Below are 7,075 nucleotides of genomic sequence, written 5' to 3' on the forward strand. Positions count from 1 at the left end.
TGAAAATATGTCTCTAAGATTGTACAGGAAGATGAGGTCCCATGGTGTAACGGTCAGCACTCTGAATCCAGTAATCCAAGTTCAAATCTCGGTTGGACATGCCACCTGGAAGATTACTTACTGCACTCTGCATGCAAGGAACGACAGTTGTCGCCTTAACAACATAGGCTTATGTCTTCTTGCCTGTGTACCCGTTATTTTCTGGATTGTCTTGCTTCCTCTGGCTCCATTCATCTAAACCTAGAGAACGCTAATATTCCTGCAGCTTGAGTTTGGCGGCTTTATTTGGTTCACGGCTAAAAGCAACAGCACACTCCCTGTCGGGGAATCGAACCCCGGTCTCCCGCATGACAGGCGGGGATACTCACCACTATACTAACGAGGAGACGGACAAATAACGCACCTGATCAAACGTTTCCCGTGTCTGTGGTAAAGATACGTGCTCCTCACATTGCATTGTGTTTGATGCTGTGATAGCGACATGACGGCAAACCATATTAATTAAACTTTACTCAGTGGAAGCGTCTCTATTGAGACAACATGAACGTACTGAATAAATGGTGAGATCTTGCCTTTCGCTTTCACAGTTCCGTTCGATTATGGCTTGCTCATTTAGATCAATGATTCAAATGGAGATTTGGGAATGACTCACACCTAATCTCTGTTCCATACGGACGCACACGCTACTGTCTTTCCCCCAATATACCAGAATAAATGAGATTTGAATTGATCTCCTAGTGCCATGCCAGGTGAGTCAAGGTTGACAGGGTCCATTGGCTACAATGAAGAAGCAGAAAGCAGCTGCGTCCAGCCTGGGTCCCATGGTGCAATGGCCAGCACTCTGGGCTTTGAATCCAGTGATCTGAGTTCGAGTCTCGGTGGGGCCTTCGTCTTAAAACATGCTAGATTCTGTGTGAAGAGACCAGCTGTTCTTCCCCTGAGAGCAAAGGGAAGTTTCTTTGCTGCTTTGCCCGTTTGGTTCAATTATGCTGCTTCTTCTTGCTCCGATCACCTCAAGCTACCATTCACTTCTGTCTGTCAGCTGTATCATACACAAACTGAAAATATGTCTCTAAGATTGTACAGGAAGATGAGGTCCCATGGTGTAACGGTCAGCACTCTGAATCCAGTAATCCAAGTTCAAATCTCGGTTGGACATGCCACCTGGAAGATTACTTACTGCACTCTGCATGCAAGGAACGACAGTTGTCGCCTTAACAACATAGGCTTATATCTTCTTGCCTGTGTACCCGTTATTTTCTGGATTGTCTTGCTTCCTCTGGCTCCATTCATCTAAACCTAGAGAACGCTAATATTCCTGCAGCTTGAGTTTGGCGGCTTTATTTGGTTCACGGCTAAAAGCAACAGCACACTCTCCATCGGGGAATCGAACCCCGGTCTCCTGCGTGACAGGCGGGGATACTCACCACTATACTAACGAGGAGACGGACAAATAACGCACCTGATCAAACGTTTCCCGTGGCTGTGGTAAAGATACGTGCTCCTCACATTCCATTGTGTTTGATGCTGTGATAGCGACATGACGGCAAACGATATTAATTAAACTTTACTCAGTGGAAGCGTCTCTATTGAGACAACATGAACGTACTGAATAAATGGTGAGATCTTTCCTTTCGCTTTCACAGTTCCGTTCGATTATGGCTTGCTCATTTAGATCAATGATTCAAATGGAGATTTGGGAATGACTCACACCTAATCTCTGTTCCATACGGACGCACACGCTACTGTCTTTCCCCCAATATACCAGAATAAATGAGATTTGAATTGATCTCCTAGTGCCATTCCAGGTGAGTCAAGGTTGACAGGGTCCATTGGCTACACTGAAGAAGCAGAAAGCAGCTGCGTCCAGCCTGGGTCCCATGGTGCAATGGGCAGCACTCTGGGCTTTGAATCCAGTGATCCGAGTTCGAGTCTTGGTGGGGCCTTCGTCTTAAAACATGGTAGATTCTGTGTGAAGAGACCAGCCGTTCTTCCCCTAAGAGCAAAGGGAAGTGTCTTTGCTGCTTTGCCTGTTTGGTTCAATTATGCTGCTTCTTCTTGCTCCGATCACCTCAAGCTACCATTCACTTCTGTCTATCAGCTGTATCATACACAAACTGAAAATATGTCTCTAAGATTGTACAGGAAGATGAGGTCCCATGGTGTAACGGTCAGCACTCTGAATCCAGTAATCCAAGTTCAAATCTCGGTTGGACATGCCACCTGGAAGATTACTTACTGCACTCTGCATGCAAGGAACGACAGTTGTCGCCTTAACAACATAGGCTTATATCTTCTTGCCTGTGTACCCGTTATTTTCTGGATTGTCTTGCTTCCTCTGGCTCCATTCATCTAAACCTAGAGAACGCTAATATTCCTGCAGTTTGAGTTTGGCGGCTTTATTTGGTTCACGGCTAAAAGCAACAGCACACTCCGCGTCGGGGAATCGAACCCCGGTCTCCCGCGTGACAGGCGGGGATACTCACCACTATACTAACGAGGAGACGGACAAATAACGCACCTGATCAAACGTTTCCCGTGGCTGTGGTAAAGATACGTGCTCCTCACATTCCATTGTGTTTGATGCTGTGATAGCGACATGACGGCAAACGATATTAATTAAACTTTACTCAGTGGAAGCGTCTCTATTGAGACAACATGAACGTACTGAATAAATGGTGAGATCTTGCCTTTCGCTTTCACAGTTCCGTTCGATTATGGCTTGCTCATTTAGATCAATGATTCAAATGGAGATTTGGGAATGACTCACACCTAATCTCTGTTCCATACGGACGCACACGCTACTGTCTTTCCCCCAATATACCAGAATAAATGAGATTTGAATTGATCTCCTAGTGCCATTCCAGGTGAGTCAAGGTTGACAGGGTCCATTGGCTACACTGAAGAAGCAGAAAGCAGCTGCGTCCAGCCTGGGTCCCATGGTGCAATGGCCAGCACTCTGGGCTTTGAATCCAGTGATCCGAGTTCGAGTCTCGGTGGGGCCTTCGTCTTAAAACATGGTAGATTCTGTGTGAAGAGACCAGCCGTTCTTCCCCTGAGAGCAAAGGGAAGTTTCTTTGCTGCTTTGCCCGTTTGGTTCAATTATGCTGCTTCTTCTTGCTCCGATCACCTCAAGCTACCATTCACTTATGTCTGTCAGCTGTATCATACACAAACTGAAAATATGTCTCTAAGATTGTACAGGAAGATGAGGTCCCATGGTGTAACGGTCAGCACTCTGAATCCAGTAATCCAAGTTCAAATCTCGGTTGGACATGCCACCTGGAAGATTACTTACTGCACTCTGCATGCAAGGAACGACAGTTGTCGCCTTAACAACATAGGCTTATATGTTCTTGCCTGTGTACCCGTTATTTTCTGGATTGTCTTGCTTCCTCTGGCTCCATTCATCTAAACCTAGAGAACGCTAATATTCCTGCAGCTTGAGTTTGGCGGCTTTATTTGGTTCACGGCTAAAAGCAACAGCACACTCCCCGTCGGGGAATCGAACCCCGGTCTCCCGCGTGATAGGCGGGGATACTCACCACTATACTAACGAGGAGACAGACAAACAACGCACCAGATCAAACGTTTCCCGTGGCTGTGGTAAAGATACGTGCTCCTCACATTGCATTGTGTTTGATGCTGTGATAGCGACATGACGGCAAACGATATTGATTAAACTTTACTCAGTGGAAGCGTCTCTATTGAGACAACATGAACATACTGAATAAATGGTGAGATCTTGCCTTTCGCTTTCACAGTTCCGTTCGATTATGGCTTGCTCATTTAGATCAATGATTCAAATGGAGATTTGGGAATGACTCACACCTAATCTCTGTTCCATACGGACGCACACGCTACTCTCTTTCCCCCAATATACCAGAATAAATGAGATTTGAATTGATCTCCTAATGCCATGCCAGGTGAGTCAAGGTTGACAGGGTCCATTGGCTACAATGAAGAAGCAGAAAGCAGCTGCGTCCAGCCTGGGTCCCATGGTGCAATGGCCAGCACTCTGGGCTTTGAATCCAGTGATCTGAGTTCGAGTCTCGGTGGGGCCTTCGTCTTAAAACATGCTAGATTCTGTGTGAAGAGACCAGCTGTTCTTCCCCTGAGAGCAAAGGGAAGTTTCTTTGCTGCTTTGCCCGTTTGGTTCAATTATGCTGCTTCTTCTTGCTCCGATCACCTCAAGCTACCATTCACTTATGTCTGTCAGCTGTATCATACACAAACTGAAAATATGTCTCTAAGATTGTACAGGAAGATGAGGTCCCATGGTGTAACGGTCAGCACTCTGAATCCAGTAATCCAAGTTCAAATCTCGGTTGGTCATGCCACCTGGAAGATTACTTACTGCACTCTGCATGCAAGGAACGACAGTTGTCGCCTTAACAACATAAGCTTATGTCTTCTTGCCTGTGTACCCGTTATTTTCTGGATTGTCTTGCTTCCTCTGGCTCCATTCATCTAAACCTAGAGAACGCTAATATTCCTGCAGCTTGAGTTTGGCGGCTTTATTTGGTTCACGGCTAAAAGCAACAGCACACTCCCCGTCGGGGAATCGAACCCCGGTCTCCCGCGTGACAGGCGGGGATACTCACCACAATACTAACGAGGAGACAGACAAACAACGCACCTGATCAAACGTTTCCCGTGGCTGTGGTAAAGATACGTGCTCCTCACATTCCATTGTGTTTGATGCTGTGATAGCGACATGACGGCAAACGATATTAATTAAACTTTACTCAGTGGAAGCGTCTCTATTGAGACAACATGAACGTACTGAATAAATGGTGAGATCTTGCCTTTCGCTTTCACAGTTCCGTTCGATTATGGCTTGCTCATTTAGATCAATGATTCAAATGGAGATTTGGGAATGACTCACACCTAATCTCTGTTCCATACGGACGCACACGCTATTCTCTTTCCCCCAATATACCAGAATAAATGAGATTTTAATTGATCTCCTAATGCCATGCCAGGTGAGTCAAGGTTGACAGGGTCCATTGGCTACAATGAAGAAGCAGAAAGCAGCTGCGTCCAGCCTGGGTCCCATGGTGCAATGGCCAGCACTCTGGGCTTTGAATCCAGTGATCCGAGTTCGAGTCTCGGTGGGGCCTTCGTCTTAAAACATGCTAGATTCTGTGTGAAGAGACCAGCTGTTCTTCCCCTGAGAGCAAAGGGCAGTTTCTTTGCTGCTTTGCCCGTTTGGTTCAATTATGCTGCTTCTTCTTGCTCCGATCACCTCAAGCTACCATTCACTTATGTCTGTCAGCTGTATCATACACAAACTGAAAATATGTCTCTAAGATTGTACAGGAAGATGAGGTCCCATGGTGTAACGGTCAGCACTCTGAATCCAGTAATCCAAGTTCAAATCTCGGTTGGACATGCCACCTGGAAGATTACTTACTGCACTCTGCATGCAAGGAACGACAGTTGTCGCCTTAACAACATAGGCTTATGTCTTCTTGCCTGTGTACCCGTTATTTTCTGGATTGTCTTGCTTCCTCTGGCTCCATTCATCTAAACCTAGAGAACGCTAATATTCCTGCAGCTTGAGTTTGGCGGCTTTATTTGGTTCACGGCTAAAAGCAACAGCACACTCCCTGTCGGGGAATCGAACCCCGGTCTCCCGCATGACAGGCGGGGATACTCACCACTATACTAACGAGGAGACGGACAAACAACGCACCTGATCAAACGTTTCCCGTGGCTGTGGTAAAGATACGTGCTCCTCACATTGCATTGTGTTTGATGCTGTGATAGCGACATGACGGCAAACGATATTGATTAAACTTTACTCAGTGGAAGCGTCTCTATTGAGACAACATGAACATACTGAATAAATGGTGAGATCTTGCCTTTCGCTTTCACAGTTCCGTTCGATTATGGCTTGCTCATTTAGATCAATGATTCAAATGGAGATTTGGGAATGACTCACACCTAATCTCTGTTCCATACGGACGCACACGCTACTCTCTTTCCCCCAATATACCAGAATAAATGAGATTTGAATTGATCTCCTAATGCCATGCCAGGTGAGTCAAGGTTGACAGGGTCCATTGGCTACAATGAAGAAGCAGAAAGCAGCTGCGTCCAGCCTGGGTCCCATGGTGCAATGGCCAGCACTCTGGGCTTTGAATCCAGTGATCTGAGTTCGAGTCTCGGTGGGGCCTTCGTCTTAAAACATGCTAGATTCTGTGTGAAGAGACCAGCTGTTCTTCCCCTGAGAGCAAAGGGAAGTTTCTTTGCTGCTTTGCCCGTTTGGTTCAATTATGCTGCTTCTTCTTGCTCCGATCACCTCAAGCTACCATTCACTTATGTCTGTCAGCTGTATCATACACAAACTGAAAATATGTCTCTAAGATTGTACAGGAAGATGAGGTCCCATGGTGTAACGGTCAGCACTCTGAATCCAGTAATCCAGGTTCAAATCTCGGTTGGTCATGCCACCTGGAAGATTACTTACTGCACTCTGCATGCAAGGAACGACAGTTGTCGCCTTAACAACATAAGCTTATGTCTTCTTGCCTGTGTACCCGTTATTTTCTGGATTGTCTTGCTTCCTCTGGCTCCATTCATCTAAACCTAGAGAACGCTAATATTCCTGCAGCTTGAGTTTGGCGGCTTTATTTGGTTCACGGCTAAAAGCAACAGCACACTCCCCGTCGGGGAATCGAACCCCGGTCTCCCGCGTGACAGGCGGGGATACTCACCACAATACTAACGAGGAGACAGACAAACAACGCACCTGATCAAACGTTTCCCGTGGCTGTGGTAAAGATACGTGCTCCTCACATTCCATTGTGTTTGATGCTGTGATAGCGACATGACGGCAAACGATATTAATTAAACTTTACTCAGTGGAAGCGTCTCTATTGAGACAACATGAACGTACTGAATAAATGGTGAGATCTTGCCTTTCGCTTTCACAGTTCCGTTCGATTATGGCTTGCTCATTTAGATCAATGATTCAAATGGAGATTTGGGAATGACTCACACCTAATCTCTGTTCCATACGGACGCACACGCTACTGTCTTTCCCCCAATATACCAGAATAAATGAGAT

General features: G+C 46.1%; 3 non-coding genes across 3 annotated transcripts; 2 read left to right on the top strand and 1 right to left on the bottom strand.

Moving 5' to 3' along the window:
- Positions 1 to 2,933: 2,933 nt before the first annotated feature.
- Positions 2,934 to 3,005, top strand: trnaq-uug (transfer RNA glutamine (anticodon UUG)). Its single transcript has one exon. It is a non-coding gene; the product is annotated as a tRNA-Gln (tRNA).
- Positions 3,006 to 3,490: 485 nt separating this feature from the next.
- On the bottom strand, positions 3,491 to 3,562 carry trnad-auc (transfer RNA aspartic acid (anticodon AUC)). The gene has a single exon. It is a non-coding gene; the product is annotated as a tRNA-Asp (tRNA).
- Positions 3,563 to 5,051: 1,489 nt separating this feature from the next.
- Positions 5,052 to 5,123, top strand: trnaq-uug (transfer RNA glutamine (anticodon UUG)). Its single transcript has one exon. It is a non-coding gene; the product is annotated as a tRNA-Gln (tRNA).
- Positions 5,124 to 7,075: the final 1,952 nt, after the last annotated feature.

This window comes from Brienomyrus brachyistius, chromosome 1, assembly GCF_023856365.1.
Source record: "Brienomyrus brachyistius isolate T26 chromosome 1, BBRACH_0.4, whole genome shotgun sequence".
In the NCBI taxonomy this organism is placed as follows: Eukaryota; Metazoa; Chordata; class Actinopteri; order Osteoglossiformes; family Mormyridae; genus Brienomyrus; species Brienomyrus brachyistius.